Here is a 23,586-nt window from a genome sequence, read left to right on the forward strand (position 1 = left end):
AAGACTCACCTATTCTCAGCTGCATTTGAATAAAGCACCAAATTCACACTTTTAAGCTTAAATTTCAAAACTTACACTAACTACTGATCTTATCTATTTCTGATTTTATCTGTTTTGATTTTATATACTGTTTTGTTTGTTTGTTTGTTTGTTTGTTTGTTTGTTTGTTTGTTAAGTGGGTTTAGAGCTCTGGGTAGCTCCCCAACTGGGTCTAGACTGGGTCTAGAGAGTATTTTAAATTCCCTGAATTTAAAATAGAAAGTAGCTCTTCCACAGAAGGACTGGTAGCTCCCCTTACGATAAGGGTTCAGATCGCGCGAACAGGTGTGAAATGTGTGTATTTAGTTAGTTTGTTTGTTTGCTTGTTTTAATCAATTTTAAATCATGCTTTTTATTTGTTTTTGTTTCTAATGTCTCTGTAAAGCACTTTGAATCACCTTGTTGTTGAATTGTGCTATACAAATAAATTTGCCTTGCCTTGCCTAGAGACAAAACACGTACAAACTCCAAAACACATTTCTAGCGTTAACTGAACTTCCAAAGCAGAGCTACTAGATCACTTAAATTACACAATTGAAAGCATGTGTGTATTGTTTTTTGTATTTATACACAAGCATTCATATATAGTCAAATAATTTAAAAAAAAAGTTCATTTACCTGTTATTACCACACACCAAATCCGGTCGTTGGTACTTGCTGGCTTGTGTAGCCACTAGGTAACAAAAGCTCCACACTGCCCCCTAGCATCCTGGAGCACTTCTGTTGTCTTTTGTACGTGTTTTGAGTTTTTATGTGCTTCTGAGTTTTTACGTGTTTTGGAGTTTGTGCATGCTTCGGAGTTTGTACGTGTTTTGGAGTTTTTTTTACGTATTTTTACATGTTTTGGAGTTTGTACGTGCTTCAGGGTTCGTACGTGATTTGAAGTTTGTACGTGCTTTGTCTGTAGGGGCCACCGTAAATATACTTTTATTTATTCACTCCACATAAAATTTAATAAATAAATCATATAATACAAAAATCAATTATTCACATTTCAACTTTTAACTATTTAAATTTTCAGGTTTTTCCTTTTACAAATTTAAAGTGAAACAACACAAAACACTGCAAACCACAACACAATTAAATATAAATTATAATATGAAAACAAAAAGAACATGCATATTCTCTGTCATATGGACCTGCATGAACAAACTTTCTGAATCCTTTATCATCTGCAACTGAATATAGTTGTGGATGATTACTATACCTTTCTAATGTGACGTTGTTGTCCCCGGCTCTCTCTCTCTCTCCCTCCCGCTCTGTTCCTGTGCTACTGAGAGTGTAACTACCGCCCCTCCCCCCTCCGCCCAGCGTAAAGCACGAGGCTCGCGTGCGGAGTGAAGCGGGAAAAAGTGCGAGAGAGAGAGAGAGAGAGAGAGAGAGAGAAAGAAAAAACAAAACAAAAACACAGCTCGCGATAAGGAGCCGGCTCGCGTCGTTCACGTCAAAGAGCCATTTCGCATTTCTTTCGCGACTGACCCATCACTAGTGCCCTGTGTTGCTTTGTGGATCCAGGAGGAAGTAGGGGTGGCTTGCCTTTTCAGTTGGGCACAGTTTTCTGTTTAGTTAGTCAGGGAGGTAAGTGATTGTTGTTTGGTTATGTTTCTTTGGGGGAAGGTAAGCAGTCGCAAAACATTCAAGTTACGAAGGCACTTAACGGCAATATTTTTGCCCGTGGTACGACAAATGCCCGTTTGCGAAATGCGTTTCGCTGTTCCACGTGAAAGACGTATTGTTGTTGCAGTGCGCTATTCCGTGTGCTTTTCGTTTGCAATTAGCCTATCGTTCATTCATAATGGGGCCGGCATAAATATGAGCGAGTTTACAAAAAATGTTTAAAAAATATCATTGCACAGTGTACGTACGTACATTAATTAACGTAAATGTAAGTTTTAGTTTTAAAGTTTAGAATTAAATTCCATAATGTTATGCACATGTACACGTACGTATGTATGCATGCATACGTATGCTTTCTTCAGCCTCCACCAAGAACGTCTTCAGCCAGCATCACCTCACTCAAAAGGCGATGGAAAACGGTGCTTCGACTTACGAAATTTTTGACTTACGAAAGACCCTCTGGAACGAATTAATTTCCTAAGTTCAGTCAACAAAGAATAAAATTCAGCCAGCCTCACCTCCCCCCTCCTTATTTCATGATTTAGTTTTGTCCAGCACATGTTAGGGGTTAGGGCAGGTCATCTACTAATCTGAATGTTAGTGATTTGATCCATGGCTGCTCCAGTCTGCATGCCAGACAAGATACTAACTCCAAGTTGCTCCACGATGCATCCATTGGAGTATGAATCTGTCTGAATGTTAGAAAGAAAAGAAAGAAAGCACTTTTTGTCATTTTGTTTGCATTAGCACGAGTCCTGCAGCTTATAACCATGTAACACTTAGATGTGTGCCTGAAGTGTAACTAACTGCAATGACTTTAACACTGTAAAATCTTTACAGAAACGTAGTTTTTTCCTATTCTAACTATGCTAGCATGATAATGGTCATATCTAATCTCTGTAAGGTACCAACAGCCGTCCAACATGTAAGTACAACAGATATGCTGGAATTATAACTTTTCGGTATGCAGTGCTCGACATATCAATTCAAATTCAAATTTTATTTGTCACGTACACAGTCATACACAGTACGATATGCAGTGAAATGCTTGGACAACTGCTCGTGACCTAAAGAAAACAAAAAAGGAAAAGGCTATGAATAAGATAGGAAATAAATATGAAAAATTAAAAAAGAGTAAATTTTACTAGGAAGGAATAAAATATAAATTAAGGTTAAAAAGGAAATAACTGTACAACACAAATTAGAATGAAGGGTAAATTTAACTGGGAAAGAATAAGATAAAATATATAAATTAAAGTTGAAAATAAAATAACTGTACAACAAAATACACAATATAGAACTATATAAGAATGTATGAAGAAATATAAATAAATATATACACAATAACAGCAGCGTGATTTAAGTAATGAAGTGAAAACAATGTCCAGAATGTCCAGTGTGTGTGTAAGAACCATATGTGTGGGTCAGTACTGTGTGGTGGTGTGATTGAGAGACCGTATCGCCTGCGGGAAGAAGCTCCTCCTCAGTCTCTCTGTGTTGGTCTTCAGGGAGCGGAATCGCTTTCCTGACCTCAGCAGAGAGAACAGTCTGTTGTTGGGATGGCTGAGGTCCTTCACGATCTTCCTGGCCTTGGTCCAGCACCGCCTGCTGTAGATTGAGTGCAGGTCAGGGAGCTCGGAGCGGATGGTGCGCTCAGCTGACCGCACAACCCTCTGTAGAGCTCGTCTGTCCTGCATGGTGCTGTTCCCGAACCAGGTTAAGATGTTTCCCGCCAGGATGCTCTCTATGGTGCACGAGTAAAAGTTCCTGAGCACCTTGGAGGGCAGTTGGAAGTCTCTCAAGCGTCTGAGGTGGTAGAGACGCTGTCGGGCCTTTTTCACCACGGTGTTGATGTGACAGGACCATGACAGGTCCTGCGTGATGTGAACTCCGAGGTATTTGAAGCTGTCCACTCTCTCCACTGGGCACTCGTTGATGACGGGGGTCTGGTAGTTCCTCTCCTGCTTAGTGCTGAAGTCCACTATCAGCTCCTTTGTCTTACTGACGTTTAGAAGGAGGTTGTTCCTCTGGCACCAGTTCTCCAGATTCCTAATCTCCTTCAGGTAGGCCGTCTCGTTGTTATCAGAGATCAGGCCCACCACGACGGTGTCGTCAGCAAACTTGATGATGGTGGTGGAGCTGGTAGTGGCCACACAGTCATATGTGTACAAAGAGTACAGCAGGGGGCCCTGGGGGGCTCCAGTGCTGAGAGTGGTGGAGGCTGAGACATGTCCGCCCATCATTACTGCCTGTGGTCTGCCAGTTAGGAAGTTGGAGATCCACTGACACATAGATGAGCTGAGTCCCAGATGCTCCAGCTTGGTGGTGAGTGTGGAGGGAATTATGGTGTTAAATGCAGAGCTGTAGTCTATGAAGAGCATTTTAACATAATTCCCCCTTCTAGTGTCCAAGTGAGTGAGTGATGTGTGGAGGAGATGAGAGATGGCATCGTCTGTGGAACGATTTGGACGGTAAGCGAACTGTAGTGGGTCCAATGTGTCTGGTAGTGAAGAAATGATGAAGTCTCTGACCAGGCGTTCAAAGCACTTCATCACTACTGAGGTGAGGGCTACAGGGCGATAGTCATTGAGAGAAGCAGGGTGGGGTTTCTTCGGGACAGGAACAATGATGGACTCTTTGAAGCATGTGGGGATCACCGACTGAGATAAAGAGATGTTGAATATCTCAGTGAACACAGGAGCTAGCTGGTATGCGCAGTCTCTGAGGATACGACCTGGGATGCCGTCTGGTCCTGCTGCTTTCCTGGTGTTCACTCTTCTGAAGGCTCTCCTTACTTCATGCTCGGAGATGACGAGCACGTTTCCGGTGCTGGCAGTATCTTCCTGTCTGCAGCCGTTAGCGCCGCTAACACTAGCATCGTTGGAGTCCTTAGCTGCAGCCTCGAAGCGAGCATAGAAAGTGTTCAGCTCGTCTGCCAGAGTCACGGCCGCGTTTGTCATACCGGTTGTTGGTGCTTTATAGTCCGTTATTGTCCTTAGTCCCCGCCACAGGCTCCTAGAGTCACTCTGTTGGAGTTGTGACTCTAGTTTCCTCCCGTAGCGCTGCTTCGCCTCTTTCACCGGCCTCCGCACGTTATATGACGCGGCTTTGTACGGGTCCATGTCCCCCGTCATGAGTCCCGTGTTGTAGGCAGCGGTGCGGGATCTCAGAGCGTCGCGGATGGTTTTATCCACCCACGGCTTCTGGTTGGGAAACGTTGTGATAGTCTTTGTCTCCACGGTATCATCCGCTAGTTTCCCGATGAATCCCACAACCGCTTCCGTAAACACGTTGACATCATCGTCGGAGCTGTTTCTGAACATGCCCCAGTCTGCGTCATCGAGTGCGTCCTGTAATGCGGCCACCGATTGATCCGTCCAGCGCGCGACCTTCCTCTGAACCGGAACTTCCTGTTTCAGCCTTTGTTTGTATTTTGGCATGAGGAAGATGGCGGCGTGATCAGATTTGCCAAACGGGGGGCGGGGTTGTGCCTTGTAACCGTCCTTGACCGTAGTGTAGCAGTGGTCCAGTGTCCTTTCACCTCTGGTGGGGCAGGTGATGTGTTGATAAAAGTTCGACGCTGCGCGTTTGAGGTTGGCGCTATTAAAGTCCCCCGTCACAATAAGCGCAGCGTCCCGGTGTTGTGTCTGGTGCTGTGTGAGTGCCTCTTGCAGCTCGCATAAGGCGGTGACCGTGTCCGCTTGTGGTGGAATATAAATGGCACTTATAATGACGATGTAAATTCCCGAGGTAGATAAAAAGGACGACACATGATGGACAGTAGTTCCAGATTTGGTGTGCAGGAGCGTGTGAGAGGAACAACGTTTGCACTGTTGCACCAGTTGTTGTTCACCATTAAACACACGCCGCCTCCCCTTGACTTCCCCGAGTCCCGTGTCCTGTCCATGCGGTGAACCGAGAAGAACTCGGCCGGCTGGATGGCGTGGTCCGGCACCGCTGGGTTCAGCCATGTCTCGGTGAAGCAGAGGAGATTACAGTCCCGAATGTCTCTCTGGAACTTTACCCTGGCCCTGAGGTCGTCAAGCTTGTTCTCCAGTGACTGGACGTTGGCGAGCAGGATGCTAGGCAGAGGTGTGCGGTGTGCACGAGCTCTCAGCCTGTTCCTGACGCCGGCTCGCTTCCCTCTAGGCCGCCGCTTCCCTTTGTTCTTCCTCAAGATCTCACTCGGCCAGCTCGGATCCGGAGTTAAGAACTTCGAATTGTGAGTACATTGTAAACCAATAGAAACAAGAGTGTCACTGTCATACCTAATGTACCCAATGGTGATGATTTTGCCAATTTAGAAACGCTGAAAACTAACTTAAAAAACAAAGACAAAGAAAAAGTGGTCAGAGCAGTCGTGACGGCAGCCGACCTCACCGGCGCCATCTTGTACCACATATTTGAGATAAACGATTTTTTTCTGCAGATGATCACCCAGCTGTTTTAAAACTGCTCTTTCAAGAATTTTTGAAATGAGAGGAAAGTTGGAAGTCAGCCTCTAATTAGCTAAGAAAGCTGGATCAAGTAAAGGCTTTTTAACTAATGGCTTAATTATAACTACCCTGAAACCCTGTAGTATATATCCTGTTAACAGAGATAGATTGATCATGTTCAAAAGTTCCTTATTAATTAATTATTAGTATGATGTTAATTAATGGTAAGACTTCTTTGAGCAGTGCTGTAGGGATGGGGTCTGCTGATGATTTTATTGAGCTTAGTTTAGAAAACAGATCTAAATAAATATCAGCAGTTTAAAAACTTGCTTTAGTTTACAATGATGAACATCTTTGAGATGACTGCATATAATTTCCTCATCCATCACCTGCCATGACCCCAGGTTTGGTTCATGGGTGCAGCCGTCAGAGAAGCCCAGAGAAGACAGCTGAGAGATGTTTAGCGTAATATTAAGAAAAGCTCAGACAGAAAACCTATGCTATAAATGCAATAGCAATACATTATGTGCTTTTGTGACAGGCTGCTAGTACCATAAGGTCAGCGTTACGTGACTTACCAAGAAAGAAAAAAAAACATGGTCAGATATGAGGCCTGGACTGACAGTGAGTGATAAAGCAATGTCCAAATACAATCTTTGAAAGATCTTCAAAAAGCTTGGAGAAGTTTAGCTCAAGACTACTTTAGAAAATGACAGTTAAGTCTGGCCTTTTCGAAGCAAAATACAGTATAAAGAAGTTAGATTTTTGCATGCAGTACATGTAGAACATGTAGTAAAAGAAAATGGAAAGCAGGACAGTCATGAACATGTTTTTTTTTTTTTTTAAGAAACAAGTATAACTAGACTGCAGTTTCTGGAGAAATTGTTAGGATTGTTGCTACTGTTGAAGTCGGTCTGTAGCTTGCCTCTGGTACAGCTAAAAGGTTGTAGAGATTGTCTAAAAAGGTTGAATGGAGATGGCTCATAAAAACAGGGGAAGCTACTGTAATAAGCCACAAGGCTTGAGGTAGCAGCTACACTGTACCTGAAGGAATTGCGTGGAGTGGTGGTAAAAATTCCTGTCATATAAGTTTTGGATTCAAAAACTTCATGTTCAGAGACATTTATCTATTTTAGTTTTCTGTGTGAGATCATAAAGAGAAGAAAAAACGAATCAAAACTGACCGAAAAATATGTCATTGTGAAAAATGTCTCCTGGACGATGTGTCCTGGTCACCCACAACCCCAACGCTCCTGCCCTGGGGCTTCTGCAGCTCCCGGTGAATGACGTGCAGCGTCTGTAGTCACCGGGACCTGTGGCGAGAGCAGAAGGAATCAGATTAGACAGGAAGCTGTTCCACAGTAGTGGACCATACCAGGGCTACACCTTGGAGTCATGTCCTCGGCGGGGGGACCGGCTGGCTCTCCACCGCCAGTTGTCCCCATGGAGATGCCAGCCACGGCACCAAATGGTCCTCTGCCAGTGTCACTTCTTCCTCCAGCCTCGCAGGACTGGGCTGCAGCCCCCAGTTTGCTGCATTGGTCAGCCGTCTGGTGTAGACACTTCACCTACCGCCTACTGGTGTTGGCCAGAGGGGCCGATGGCGCGATATGGCAGCCTCACTTCTGTCAGTCTGCCCCAGGGCAGCTGTGGCTACACCTGTAGCTGCCTCCACCAGTGTGTGAATGCGAGAGTGAATGAATAGTGCAATTGTAAAGCGCTTTGAGGGCCCCGAAAAGCACTATATAAATGCTATCCATTATTATTATTATTATTATTATTTACTCAATTCAGTAATGGACATTGGTTGCACACAGATGTTTTGCTTCGGCAGCAACTTAAAAAATTGCGTTAAATCAACACAAGTCATCCATATTCATTCAACCTGTGCACTATGTGTTGCTACAATGTGAATGAAACATGTTTGGATGAAGTAATTTTAGCCCTTGGAATATTTGATCCTTCATAATTTTTCATAATTTGAACCCAGGACCTTCTTGCTCTGAACAGCGCTAACCACCATGCCATTGAGCTGTCCATCCAGACTTAACAAAAGTAGGAAAGCTGTGCTTGATGCAGAGTTGTCTGTATGTTTTCATCCTTGACAGATTAAACCACAATAAATAGAAACACCATACACATGGTGTTTGTATGGTTGTCTGCCTCTTATAACTCCAGTGATTTTCTTGTGGTTTGAAATCTCGTGTGATCTTGTGAATGTTGTGAGGGCAGGCAACTAACCACTCTTCCTAGATTGTATCATGTCATCTGAACAATAACAAATAAAGTTGCTGAATTTGATGCAGATCCAACATGATTTAATTGCTTTCACCCTAGAAACATGACGTTATTTTGTTCAAATGACAAGTTAGACTTTTGTAAATGTAACAACCACCCAATTTCCCTTTTGTTGAGTGTATAACAAGTTGGTATTATGTTGTAGTATCAAATACACATTTCTTTAATGGAAGCTGTTTAACAAATTGTATTGTTCCCTTCCCAGATGGTTGCCAGTATCCACCAGTAACCTTTCAAAGCAAAATGTCTAATTTCACTGCAGTGACAGAAGGTAAATTTTTGAACTGACATTATGTCTTCACTGAAATATAAATCCGCAGTTAAGGATTGTCAGTTTTTCAGTGTTTTGTCAACTCAATGACAGCAAAGAAATTAGACCTTTTTTTCCCCACACAGGCTACCACCTTGAAAGAGAACAATACAAAACATTCTGCTTAAGATGTCAAGATCAAATTAACAATTATAAATGTAAATAATTTGCTGTAATGTTAGTAACCATTAACACTAAAATAAATTACTGGATTGGCAAACACCTTCCTATTAACATTATCATTAACATTATGCATTTTACCACAATTACTAACAAAAGAAAATGAAAATACCACCTGCATGTAACCTTTATTGAAGAGCCACAGAAATAACAGTGATACAGTGAACGTCAAGAAGTCCAGCACTGATCATACTGCGACATCTTGGTTCAACACATGAAACCATCAAAGCAATCTTACGCCAGCTGAATGAAACCTAAAATGCTGTTTCACACAGCCATGATGGAACTATTTAGGCTGAACAACTACATTTCTTCACTTCTGAAAACAAATAAACCAAAATGTAAAAATGCTGCCAATTAGAAAACTTGTACAGAGAGCAAAAAGGAAAAGAAAAAAACAAATAAGGCCCTGTTCACACGGCAGTTACAAAGTACACAACAATCATTTATCTTGGAAATTGAACGTCCAAAATGCAGGAGAACCAGTGAGAGAGCTAAACACCTTGCGTGCACAGCAACAGTGAACTTTGCTGACATGAGCAGTTTTGTCTTAAAGTTTTGCGCTTTTCTTGAGAGTTGAGTTGCATCCAATCCCATTACCACCTTCTGAATCACCTCAAAGGTGTAACGGAGCTGTGATGGGTAACTCATGTTGACAGAGTAAAACAGTCCAAAGCGCATGGCTACTGCATTAGCCACGTTATCCAGATCCTTAAGAACCAGCACACCCTCGATGATGATGCCAACATCAAAAGAGTAATTGCCTGGTGTGTCTCTGAGACATAGATGCCCACTGTTATTATATCTATGGCACTCAGTGCAGTGGCCCCAGTCATGTCCTGGTTAAAGATAAAACATTTCTTTAAGATTCCTCTTTAAACAAATCCCTACACTGGTCCACCAGACAGCCAGGTTAGGTCACTCAGAAGATTTTAGATGTTCTTTCAGCCTCACAGTTGGGCAATTTTTTTTCCCTCAGACAAAAGCTGATGTAAAGATTGATTTCTCCTCCTCATTTTCCTGGAAGTTGTTGTTTCTGGATGATTTTCATGATCAAACTGGACTTGTTATACTCCAGGGCTGCATCCCAGTCCCAATTCCGGCCTCGTCAGACAAGGATCAAATGATGATCAAAGACAAAAACTTTTGATTTTTTGAATCAGTCATCAGAAGTCATTAAAAATTCTTACTGTCATCATGGCAGCTATATCCTTTAGCTGTTTGTCCTTTTAGCCTTTTAGCAGACTTTCAGAGAGATAGTCAAGCTGCAACAGAAACCTTGACTGCAAAGACATGGTTGTGATGCGCTTGAACTCTGCGTTTATCTGAAACGACATGAAATTATTTTAAAATAATGGCAGGTACTAGGCATGGTTAGTCATCTGGGCTCTGCTATGCACACTTCCTAATAAAGTCATTACCTTTACACATCAACACATGACACAACTAGTCATGGCATTTTTTTATTGTTGTTCTCCTTTCAGCACTTACATTACCTGTGCTGGATGAAAAAGAGCCGGCCATCTCTCTTGTACATTGCAGATCATGGGAGCATCAAAAATGACTTCTTGTCTTCTTCAGTGCAAGTGTTCTGTTCATTTTACCCATAACTGTCTCTCTGTTGTTGCACTTCTTCACATCTGAAAGGAGTTCGACCCTCATCTTCTAAAGGGACTGTTCACTTTCTCCGAGTGGAAGAGAGGGGCAGTGACCCACTTCACCCCTCTTTTGTCGCTTAACGTCAAAAGCAGGAGAACATTTCTCAGGTGGCTTATTTTTCAAAGAATTCACACATACTTCAGGACATCCTGCTTTCCAGAGATGTGTGCGGTAGTTTGCTAACTTGTATTTGAGGCTCATTTTCCATCCCGCATAGCCACCGGGTGAGCCTTTTTCTTTCAAACATGGATGCTTCAGGGTGAGTGCCTCTGCAACTTGGTCAAACGTTTTGTCTGTGAGGTAGACGGGTCTTGACTACCTCCTGGATTAAACCCTGCAAAATGTCGGACTTCAGCTTTGGATCAGGGATCAGCAGCATCCCATTTTCTTTAAATGCGACATGGGCCTTCGCAAGCTTAGTTTCCGCATCATATATGAAACGGGGAATGCAGAACAAATCTGGCCAAGAAGACCGTGATGATGTAGACTCTGGAGATGAAAGACCCACAGTGCTGTCACCAGAAGTAGATGTGTCATCAGGAGCACTGGTTGATGGAAAAGAAAACCTGTCTTCACCTTGGTCTTGAGGTTGGCAGGATGTGTGTACAATTTTGATTGTTGCTTAGTTTTGTATTTCTGCCACTGAAGTTAAGTTCACAAACTCGTTGCCAAAAAGTGTGTCCATGAACTGTGGTCGGAAGGGTTCCATTATTTTGCACTGAGTCTTCAGCCTCCAGTTCAGTAACAGCTGAAGGCAGACCAGCAGAAACCATCACCCTCTGACTACTGTCTGGTCCAAGGATAACTCTGAGAATAGCTTGAGTTGTCATGGTCCTACTTCACTGTCTGTTGCGAAAGAATAGGAGAATGTAATTAGAATCAGTTTTAAAACAAACCTTATCTTTTACTGTTGCAACAAATGCATTTAAGACATTGATAAGAAAATCTCCCCAAGGTGCAGTTGACACTGTTGAATAATGTAACTGAACAGTCAGTTTGCAAACTAATTCAAACACAAAACCAAATATGTTTGCAGCACCTCGGAGTTAATTGGGACATTACAGCTCCCGTTCAAAAAACACATTCAGATGCAAACGTGCCAATTCTTTATTTAATGCGTTACATCGTGACACACTAGACATTAAACTACATTTGGCTGTGATATGAAAAATAGTTATTCAGAAAATCAACCTATACCAAAAAAAAAAGGAGTGGCAGGCAGCAACTTACCGAAAAAAGTCGAGGTGGGCAGCTCGTCTTGACTGAAATGGCAACGTTCCTCACCCACGATCAAAACAACGCTGGATGAAATCACGTGCGATATCGTGAGATTTGGCATTGCTTCATTATTGACTTACTTAAATTGAACGTGATATGAACAAATGAATGTACCCTCCCTGCAGATCATGTAGGTTCTACACTATTTAGTTACACCTAACTTTAAAACACGAGGCAGTTGTGTTAAATACACCCAAGATGCTTATATAAATCCAAGAGATGACCAGTCTCCTTTTTTCAGTGCAGGCCAGCGACACAACCTGAAACCCACTGCTCCACCCCTCCCCTAATGCAATGCAGAGAAAAACTGAATGCATGAATAAAAAGAAAAATATCTTCCAACAGCACTGGCAATTAGCAATACACTATTATGCTAAGTCTTAAGTTGTATTGAAAACATGCCAGTAAGAAATGCAGGGTATCCTGGGCCATGAAATTAGGAACTGTGCATGTTAATAGATGGACTGAAAAAGAATAATTTTAAATGAATAGGTCCCTCAGACATAATAAAAACAAAGGCTGCATTAAAAGAAGTGTGTGCAGGTGTAAGTGAGAAGAGTTCTAATGACCTCTCTCTTTAAATAAGATTTAAACTCTGGGTCAGCATTTGATTCTGACACAGATTAAGCTGTTACTGCTTACAAATATTTTTATAGCTGAAACACGTAGTTGAGCTGTCAGTTGGTTGCCAGAAAAAAACAGATGAGAATTTTGATTAAATTGTAAAAAATTAGTCTCATGCAGATACTAAAATTTGATAATTTCATAGTCCCTTTAGATTACATCCATCCATCCATTCGCTTCTGCTTATCCTTTTCAGGGTCACGGGGGGCGCTGGAGCCTATCCCAGCTGTCATAGGGCGAATGTATATATTTGTTCCCTGGATAAAAGTGTAGGAAGCTGTGGATTTCAATTATGTTTCATTACGATGAAAAAATAAGATATGTGTGAGTTTATGGGATGTAAGCTGGCCTTTCACATCCTCCAGGTGTTCCCTGCTAAACTTAACACACACACTGACTGACATGAAACTGACATTTCAGCTCTAGCAGATCCCACTGTGATCAGTGAGGCAGAACCAAGACCAATGGTCATATCTGCTCCTCCATAGATTAACAGATGACCCAGTGGGGAGTTAGATTGCTGCTGTGTGTTTTGTACCTCACTTATTGGCAGGCTATTCCCTGTGCGTTCCTCAGACTGCTTGTTGATTACTCTCATTCAGTTGTTTCTAGTTGGTTAGACCGAGAGGGCAAAAGATGCCTTCTGGGATAATTTATTATCTCATAATGGTGAGAAAATAAATAAATTATGACATTCGGAAATATTCAAATTCCTAAATAAGTACAAAACTTTAAAACTTTAAATCAACATAAAAAAAACCCAAAATAAAACAAATAAACAGAAAAAAGTTAGAAAAGTTAGTTACAATGTTTCATTTAAATGGTGCCTGGTAACAGATCAAGGTCATTTCTGTTTTAGGTTAGGTGAAGTTAGGTGAATGTGTAATCCAGTACTCTGTGCAGTGGCCTCGGTGTGAATTTAAACGGAGTGCAAAATGATAGAAAAAGAAATTGTTTTTTATTTTGTTGTGGAATTTGTTGGCCTAAAAAGGTGATTATTTCTTACTTAGATATATCACCATGGTAACTTATGCTGCACACCTAACTTGCTTGCAAATTTTATTCAAGACAAACCCAACAGCTACTGATCACTCACTTTTAAAATAACGTCACCATTCCTGCAAGATCCTTCACGACCTCAGTGTTTTTCTTTCTTTACTTGCTCTCAAGCCGTTTAACATAAACCAGACTACAGATGGAAAAGTTAAGTTGAATTGTGTTGCATGCCCTAAGAAAACATCTAAGCAAAAACATTAGCTCAGTCACACACGCCTGTAAATCAGTCAGCAACCCTCCGTCAAACTGGTCACTGAGGAAAAGTTGATATTCTCAGTTTGGCGAGTGGTTGTTGGCCGTTAATATTCAAATGAGAATTTTCTTTGCGTTTGTAAAGACAAAACTCATATTTTTAAAAACTGGTAAAATAATTACTAAAATCACCCAGATAATGGAAAGAATCACTCGATATGTGGAACTTTGCTTCATAGCTATTTCATAGGCTTCACTTTCAGTTTGCAGCTTTCACAAATGGTTGAGTTGAAAAAGATCTGAGTTGATCAAATCTGTGATCGACAGTTTTCAGCCCCAGAAAGCCTGACTCATGCTGAGTAAGTAAATGGTAAATGGCCTGTATTTGTATAGCGCTTTTCTAGTCCCTAAGGACCCCAAAGCGCTTTACACAACCTGTCATCCACCCATTCACACACACATTCACACACTGGTGATGGCAGCTACATTGTAGCCACAGCCACCCTGGGGCGCACTGACAGAGGCGAGGCTGCCGGACACTGGCGCCACCGGGCCCTCTGACCACCACCAGGCGGCAACGGGTGAAGTGTCTTGCCCAAGGACACAACGACCGAGACTGTCCAAGCCGGGGCTCGAACCGGCAACCTTCCGATTACAAGGCGAACTCCCAACTCTTGAGCCACGATCGCCCCAGTAAACCATTGTTATACGAATTGACCACTTGGGGGTGATGGAGGAAGACAGAAGAAACTTTGCAAGAGAGCCAGAGAAAAGGCGAGTGAAGAAACACTCAGACCTACAGCGGTGGATTCACTGAGGAATCAGCAGCACCAGATCCAAGCCCTGACTATAAGATTTATCCAAAAGAAAAGTTGTAAACTTAATCTTAAAAGTAGAGAACGTGTTTGTCAACTGAATCCAAACTGGGAGCTTGTTCCACAAAAGAGGCGGCTGAAAGCTGAAGCCCCTGCCTCCCATTCTGCTTTGAAATATCCTAGAAACCACAAGTAAGCCTGCAGTCTGATGATTGGATGATATGAGGTTTTAAAATAAGATGGGGGCTGATTATTCAAGACCTTTTATGTGAGAAGAGGGATTATAAACTTGATTATGGATTTAACAGGGAGCCAGTGAAGAGAAAGGAATATGGGAGAAATATGAGCTCTCTTGAATTTTCATTAGATGAAGCTCCTAATTTTATATTTGAATTTTAAATCTTTTTTTTTTTTTGCTGTAACCTTAATGTTCAAATTAACATCCAACTGGGATTTTAGTGCCTGTAAATGTAAACTTCTGCAAATGATTTCACTACACTATGAACTTTATTAGGACTTTAAGAATGAAATGAATTGACGTGTCAGTCCGTTGCACCAGGAGCACCTGTATCACCTTATAGTGTGTAAAAGAAAACCCAAATTTCCTTCATCTTAGGGTTAACCAAAGAGTTGTTCACTAAAACTGCTTCTTGGAATAGGCCCCAGGCCCCAGTGCAACAATAAATAACTGCTACCTCAGTCACCACTGCACTGCACAGTGCTGCACAAAATTGGTATGCACATGAAGAAGGATGCTGCAAAGGCTAACTTTCCTGAATAAATAAATGTTTAGTGAGAGAGCTCTTCGCACACTCATGTCATCAAATCTAATAAAAAAATTAGGAATGCATATTGAATTCTTTTGTCCAGGCTTTGAACAAATCAACTCACTTAGAACTGGTAGTAACTAAGAAATTCTTATTGCATTTGCATAACTTTTTGCTGTGTCGTGAAAAAGCAGTAGAATGAACCCCTAAAGCTTTTCTCTCCTTTTTCCAAATGGATGGAGACAAAAAGCAGAGCAGTATTTAAAGTAGGTACAGCAGATGATTTAATGACACAAATCAGCCATGCACATTGTGTGCAAGCATTACCTAACAGCATAAACCAATGCAGTACAATACAGTGTTGAAACATGACCAACAAATCCATGAAATGCTAATTTTGCTGTGTAATCATATCATTGACTTAAAAAAAAAAATTCTCTGCAACCAAGTAATGCTGAGCGTGTAAAGATCTGCCAACATGACTTGTAACACCATTACTGTAGCAGTTACCCTTCACTAAGTCAAAGTGAGTAAACAAAGCAGCTTCACCTAATAGAAACAGAAAGCTATATGTGATAGATTTATAGCCAAAATATTCAACAGTTTTATAGTGAAACTGTGCTTTCTATAAACTCTTGAACTGCAGTCTGTTTTGTTGCATATAAATATACAATTTTTAGAGGTATAGCACAATAAAGTAGGCTGATGCATTTGTTATGTCATTGTCTCTTTATTATATGATGTAATCATGGAATGGGAGACAGTGTCAGGGACTATAAAGGCAGAACGAGGGTGTATATGCCCGAGGTATTGGTTCTGATGGACCACAGGTTCCTGCTAGAGGGGAGTATCTAAGTCTCTTATGGAAGGCAGATCTGCCTTTGTCCTTGCATTGGCAGATGATGGTGGAAGAAGTGAGGATGGATTTCAAGATGTAGGAGTAAAACTGCACCATCAGGCTGTAGTTCTTCAGTTGGCATTGGAAGTAAATCCTTTACTGTGCCATGTTGATAAGTGAACTGATGTTTTGCTCGCACTTCAGTTCCCAGGAAGTTTAAGGAGTTCACTGTCTCTACTGAAAGGCATGTATATTAGTGATGGGATTTCCGGCTCTTTTTAGAGATCCGGCTCTTTCGGCTCCGACCGGCTCTTCAGGTTGTTTTGTTGCTTTAATTAATTTATTATTAACAATAATGTAAAATTATGCACAAAAGGAATTGCTAACGTAAAAAAAAGTGGTTTTATTTATATATGTTTATATATAAATATATGTCGTGGCCCCTAGAGACAAAACACGTACAAACTCCAAAACAAATTTCTAGCGTTAACTGAACTTCAAAGCAGAGCTACTAGATCACTTAAATTACACAATTGAAAGCATGTGTGTATTGTTTGTGTATTTATACACAAGCACTCATATATATTCAAATAATTTTAAAAAAAAAAGTTCATTTACCTGTTACTACCACACACCAAATCCGGTCGTTGGTACTTGCTGGCTTGTGTAGCCACTAGGTAACAAAAGCTCCACACTGCCCCCTAGCATCCTGGAGCACTTCTGTTGTCTTTTGTACGTGTTTTGTCTCTAGGGGCCACTGTAAATATACTTTTATTTATTCACTCCACATAAAATGTAATAAATAAATCATATAATACAAAAATCAACTATTCACATTTCAACTTTTAACTATTTAAAATTTCAGCTTTTTCCTTTTACAAATTTAAAGTGAAACAACACAAAACACTGCAAACCACAACACAATTAAATATAAATTGAAATATGAAAACAAAAAGAAGATGCATATTCTCTGTCATATGGACCTGCATGAACAAACTTTCTGAATCCTTTATCATCTGCAACTGAATATAGTTGTGGATGATTACTATACCTTTCTAATGTGACGTTGTTGTTCCTGGCTCTCTCTCTCCCTCCCGCTCTGTTCCTGTGCTACTCAGCCTGTAACTACCGCCCCTCCCCCCCCTGCTCAGCGTAAAGCACGAGGCTTGCGTTCGGAGTGAAGCGGGAAAAAAGTGCGAGAGAGAGAGAGAGAGAAAGAAAAAACACCCACGGCTCGCAATAAGGAGCCGGCTCGTGTCGTTCACGTCAAAGATCCGGCTCTAAGAGCCATTTCGTTTGCGACCGACACATCACTAATGTATATGCAGTGTTGGGAAGGTTACTTTTAAAATGTATTCCACTACAGATTACAGATTACATGTCCCAAAATGTATTTTGTAATGTATTCCGTTACATTACTCAATGAGAGTAACGTATTCTGAATACTTTGGATTACTTAATATATTATCATGCTTTTTACAACTACATGAATGCACTACTGCTGTGTGATTTATTACTATTACTGAAGGTTACTCTCCACACCAACACCAACTAGATGTTTAAATCTTAATATAAATGAGTAACAGTAGGTGGACATTAGGTAAGGCTGCACTTTTTGCAGCGATCTCATATAGAAAACTATTCCTCGCGTATATAAAACAGGTCCGCGGCTCCAAACCGTAGTAAAGGGACCTCTGGCTGATACGTCGGGTTCGTGTCGGGCTCGTAGCTGAAAACTAGCTTTACTTTGTTGTCTGGGTCAACTTTGCTAGTGGGAGACAGAGAGAGGCGTTGAAAGGCTGCTGCAACGGAGCTTATTGTTTCAGAGGAAAACACGAACACAGTGTGCAGTCGAGTCTTAACAGCTTACTCACAGCTGGGCTACACTGCCCATGAGGCTCCATTCTTTAGGGCTATGCCTGTAACACTCTCTTATTGCCTTCATATTAAATAATTTATTGAACAATAATTTTTAAGAACATTTCTTCACGTCATTATGCGGCCGCAAGTAGAGGTGACATGGGCCATGAGATCGAGACACAGGAATTAGATCCTCTTATTGCGTGTTTGTTTGGGTTTCCACCGGCGTGGAATCACCAAAAACAGAGAGGCCATAGCCTAACATATGAAACAGGAAGAGACCGCCGTGTAATCCACTTATTTCAACAAAGTAACTGTATTCTGAATACCACCTTTTTAAACGGTAACTGTAACAGAATACAGTTACTCATGTTGTGTATTTTAAATACGTAACACTGGTACATGTATTCCATTATTCCCAACACTGTGCACATGAAGATGCGATGTGGTGAGGGGGTAGGGACTAATAAGTGTATACTTCTGCCTTCTCCTTTTCAAACAAAAGAATGGAATGATATTTTGTAATGATTGTGAATGCACATGTTTGAAATAAAAATGAACTGAACTGGTGGGGCTGGTTTTAACCTCTAGTCCACAATGAGGTCAGAGTGTGTACAAATAAACTCTATGAGCCAAAGCTCAGAATTCTAACTGAACCACTCAGTTAATTTTTTCTTTCTCCTCTTGAATCTTTATGATTTCAAGAGTAATGGACTCCTAAAACTGCTTCCAGACAGTGGAGGGGCTACACCAGTGCCAAATATCCTCCTATAAGGATCAGAGTGCTCACTGAGGGGTGCCCCTTTGTAGACTGAAGCTTTGGCAAATAAGAATGTTTGTCTGATGCATCTATTTGGAGAGGTATACAGTGTTTTGATCCAGTCTATCAATGAACCAAATCCAAATTTTGAAGGGCTGCTACATTCTTCTCTCCTTTTTGCCACAATGTTCTATCTGCATGTAAGGAAAAACTGTGCTTTCTAATTGGATGGAACAATAATATATTATATTTATTACAATGCATGAGACTTTGAGGTCTTCAGTTATGAGGAAACCTGCAGTCAGCCGAGACTGTTTCACTAAAAACTCTACGTCCAGATGAACAGAATCAATGTTTTGGGGTCAGATTTTGATCTGCTGATCTTGCCAGTTGCTATTCAAATCCTGTATTGGTGTTGGCCAGAGGGGCCGATGGCGCGACATGGCAGCCTCGCTTCTGTCAGTCTGCCCCAGGGCAGCTGTGGCTACACCTGTAGCTGCCTCCACCAGTGTGTGAATGTGAGAGTGAATGAATAGTGGCATTGTAAAGCGCTTTGGGTGCCTTGAAAAGTGCTATATCAATCCAATCGATTATTATTATTATTATTATTATTATTATTATTATTATTTAAAAGTATGCAGTCCAGAGTATCTTACTAAGCTGGTGTTGAGACATCTGAAAACTTTGTGACAACATCCTAAATTTATTATAAAGTGTAACTTTATAAAATTATGTACAAGTAATTTTGACAAAACAGTTTTCAGCAAAAATTAGTTTCAATAAAAACTGAATGTCAAGACAAAAAACCCCTAAAATAAATGGAATTCACATAGTAGTCTAGACACTGTTTTATTGGTAGTCTTCTAATGTCCTGTTTTTTGGAAAGAACCATACGGTCACTTTGTTTGTTTGGTTAGTGCTGTTGTCCAAAGACATCATCCCAGCCTGCGCAAAACTCAGGCCAATCAAGAGTAATGGCGACATTAAGGCCCCGTGAAGCTGCTGCAGCGGTCGCTGTGCTCACCGCTGCAACCTCATCTCACAGTCGTTTGTTTTTAGACTCGCTGTTAAGGTCTAGGAAGCTGCCGCATGGTAGGTGTCGCCACTCAGTCAGTATCGCTACATTTTTGGTAAAGTTTTTTCCACAAACTCTCAAGTTTTTAAACTGGAGTTCAGGACTCAGTGTGCGTCTGATTTTACTGTAAAATTGTGAGTCTGTGTGACAGCTTGTGTAGAAAAGCAGAGCTATTTTGTGGTCCTGAAAGATCCTGTGTTCTGTGCATAGGGCAGTTTATCATAACTAATTAAGTTATGGCTGTTGTGACACCTGCAAATTTGCCCTTTTCTCACTTTGGCAATCTGGCAGCTGCATCGGTCACCTGCACTGAGCTCGGGTCCTTTTGTAACAGAAGAAACAATGAGAAGAGCTAGCCCTCTGAGCTCTGATTTTGTTACTGGCAAAGAGTAACTATACCATAGACAGACCTAGAAATATTCCTTAAAGAGTGGCCTTTGCCAAAGTATATTATGCAGCTCTTAATTTAGTGCAGAAAGTTCTGCTTAGTGCCAGCGAGCCACTCTTGATCAAAGTCATTAGTCTCTTGATTTGGACTCTTTGCTCCTGAATAATTGAGGCTGTGAGAGGATAAAGGATTTGACTATGCTGGCTCACTAGTTAAGAGAAATAAAGATAACTCCTCTCTTTGAGAGAGCAAGAGACACATGGAGGAGAGAGGTAGACAGAGGACAGGAGGACTTGAAAGACGAAAAGAGAGTAAATTAGAGAAAGATTGAGAGGGAGGGAGTGCGAGTCTGATTTATGTGTTGTCTGCTCATGGCTCTGTCCACCGCAGTACTGATGAAACATTTAACACTATAATATCTGTGAAACTACCACCCACGTTTGATTAGTAAAGTTGCCTACATATGCATGACTTTTCCCATTTCTCCTCCAGGTTGTTTCACCCCTGTTTTCTGCCTTTCTTCTTTTTTAGCCACTCATTTAGAGCAGCTGGCACTGTGAAGCGAACTCACTACACTCTGTGTGTTGTACTTCTCATTTTGGGAAGACAGTTTAGTCTGTAAGCATATGTCAGAAAGATAATTGGTGCTTTGATTTATGGTTTTTAAGATGATGTAATGTACAACAATATGTTATTTCTTCTGTTTTCTCTGTTTGTTTTTGTCTAGCCAGATTCAGAATCATAAAATACTGATTCTGATTAGACAAAGCCATTTTATTATTACCCTATCCCTAAGGAAATGATGATGATGTCTTCAGATTCTGATTTATCCACTTATTATACTCCAGCTCCAAATCTGTTACGTGTACTTCAGTAATGTATTTATAGACCATTGCATTACAAGAGAAATCGTGCATCATAATCTGTTGTCTGATGGTAGCTCCACTTTATTCAGCAGAATACCTGGGATTCATTGGCCTAGAAAATTAAAATGCTAAATTCCAAATTCTCTGCTGTTCATTCTGATGGGATGACTGTAGAGGAAATCGCATGCTTCCCTGCATCTATCATATTCACTCTGCAGAAAGATGCTTGTGGTGTTTTGTTCTGAGCTGTTATCTTGTCACCTCAGAATAATTGAAGAGCAATAGTAGAGTTTTACCACATGTCTCAACCCCAATTATCTTAAGGGGCAGCCTGTCTTGAGGCCTCAGGAGGCTTTAAACAAACGAGTTTGTTCAGCATTGCTACCAAATGTTTCCAGTTGTTCTGAATGGCTGGACGTAGAGGTGGAGAAAAAAGCCTCCTTACTGAATCTCGCCAAGATTCTGATCTAATTCTAAAAATCCCTCTGGCAACCTGATCAGAACCCTCTGTCTGCCCCCTGCTCTAGATTTATATTCAGAGACTGTATTTTCTTTGCATTTGCCCCCAAACTATGGAAAAGCATACTTCTCACAGTCCAATCTGCTCTCTCCATCGATTCTTTTTAAACTAGGCTTTAAGCTTATTTTTATTCATTGGCAGTTGAGTCTGTCTCCTTCTTTGCTCATTGTACGTCATATGGCTTTTTTGAACATGACGGTATATGTGTAACCGGTTTCTGCTTCACCCCGCCGCAACACGTCAGCCCAAAACAGACTCCTCGACTCTGCATGTGTTGTGTTTTTAAGAAGACAAGTAGTCTCTGGTTGATCGTTGCCCCTTTATGTCCTGAATGGAAACGTTGTATCAGTGCAAAGGGCTTGCCGCACATAGGGTTGCCAACTCCCTGAAAAATAAATAAGGGACACCTCGTGGCCAGGGCCGGGCAACCCAGTTGTCTTCACCCTTCCCAGTGTGGTAGCTCTTTTTTTTGTGTGTGAAATTATTTTTTAACCATTTGACTTGAATTTGATTTAAGCAGATGCATATTCTTTGTGATATGACCATATGGGAAACAAATGATCATTTAGCCATTTATTTTTAGCTCAAAATGACAACATTAACACAGTAAAACAGGTCTCTTTCTTAAACAGAAGCCTGTCATGCTTAACTTTTGAGGATATAAGTAAATCTTTCTTTAAAAGAACTCTGTCCTGCTTAACTTAAAATTATATAAATTAATAGAAAACAATAGAACAAAAATATTCTTGTAACAGTGCACATATAGTGCATTTAGTACAATTGGCTTCAGTTGAGGTATTATTTCAGCTTTTCTAATGCTAATCGGCTGCTCCTGTTTGTAAACCCGCTTGTTCCCATGATTATGCATCTTAACTCATCATCATTATTCATCTATGTATTACTTTTATGTATTAGTCATCTATTTGTTGTAATCATCTATCCTTGCAGTTGTTTATTACACAAAATAAATTATATTATCACACTTCTGGCCACATAGCGCTGATATTCACCGCACATGCCCATATTAACCTTAACCAGAGGGTTTAAAAAACAAACCAATGTTTACATACCATATCTGCTTCTGCCGTGGCCTGGTGGACAAGAAATTGGTTAAGGGTTCCCCGAGCTTTCATGCCCCTCATGTTCTTCATGTGCCCACCACTAGAAGCATGCCTATGGAAAAAGTGCGCCGGCACACAGTGCAGTGTTATCGTGCACTTTCCCAGCCAGGTGTTTTCCTTTTCCCATTCCTCCCTGTACTTTTGCAGCCTTTTTTCCTTTCTCTGAGCGAACAAACATTGCTGCTCTAACGCTGGGCTCACACTGTGCGATTTTTGGCCCATTTTGAGCCGATTTTTGAGTCGTGCGGCCGATTTGGTGATCGGCCCGATTTTGGCCTTCATCGTGCATCGTGTAGTATACGTGGGGTAACGAGAAGCGGTTAACACCTCACGACCAGCTCCCGATCATCAATCGCTCGTGAGGGTGTCACCACAGCCGCTCACGCACAAACACGTAAACGTCGGGGAAAAAGACGGCGCAGCACGGCTGTGCAGCGTGTGATCTGGACACAAGCGATGGAGGCACAACTTGTAGAACTTTGGAAAGCTCATCCGAGCCTTTTCGATGTGGCCTCACAAAATTATCACGACCACAACAACCGTGAAAATAGTTGGATCTACACTGCTGCTCAATCACAGCTGCCTGATCATGTTTTTCATTAGCAGTTTAGCAAAGTTGATGGTGGTGGTGTGTCTGTGTGAGTGAAAGACAGAGAGGGAGAGCGAGCGACAGAATTTCTGTTATAACCTTCATTTTATGGACGCACAGTGTGAGCACTCAGGTCGCATCAGAGCATCGGGCGGTATAGTGTGAGACCCTGCATCGTGACCTATGAACTTCTAACCCCTGCGAGTCAATCGTGCAGTTTGAAAATCGCACAGTGTTTGCCCAGCATTAGGTGTACTGTCATCCGAGACTTGCACCGCAGTGTCGGCGTTTGTTTCCC

At 41.4% G+C, this 23,586-nt stretch overlaps 1 protein-coding gene and 1 pseudogene across 3 annotated transcripts in view; one reads left to right on the plus strand and one right to left on the minus strand.

The window, feature by feature from the left end:
* Positions 1-10,918, minus strand: part of LOC147339565 (uncharacterized) — a 37,771-nt pseudogene extending 26,853 nt beyond the window's left edge.
* Positions 1-23,586, plus strand: part of LOC147339562 (multiple epidermal growth factor-like domains protein 11) — a 255,538-nt gene that overhangs the window by 135,197 nt on the left and 96,755 nt on the right. The window lies entirely within an intron of this gene.

The sequence above is a fragment of the Aulonocara sp. 'chitande type north' Nkhata Bay genome, linkage group LG1, assembly GCF_057382095.1.
Source record: "Aulonocara sp. 'chitande type north' Nkhata Bay isolate Kocher_YH1m ecotype deep benthic linkage group LG1, A_spYH_male_GT1.1, whole genome shotgun sequence".
In the NCBI taxonomy this organism is placed as follows: Eukaryota; Metazoa; Chordata; class Actinopteri; order Cichliformes; family Cichlidae; genus Aulonocara; species Aulonocara sp. 'chitande type north' Nkhata Bay.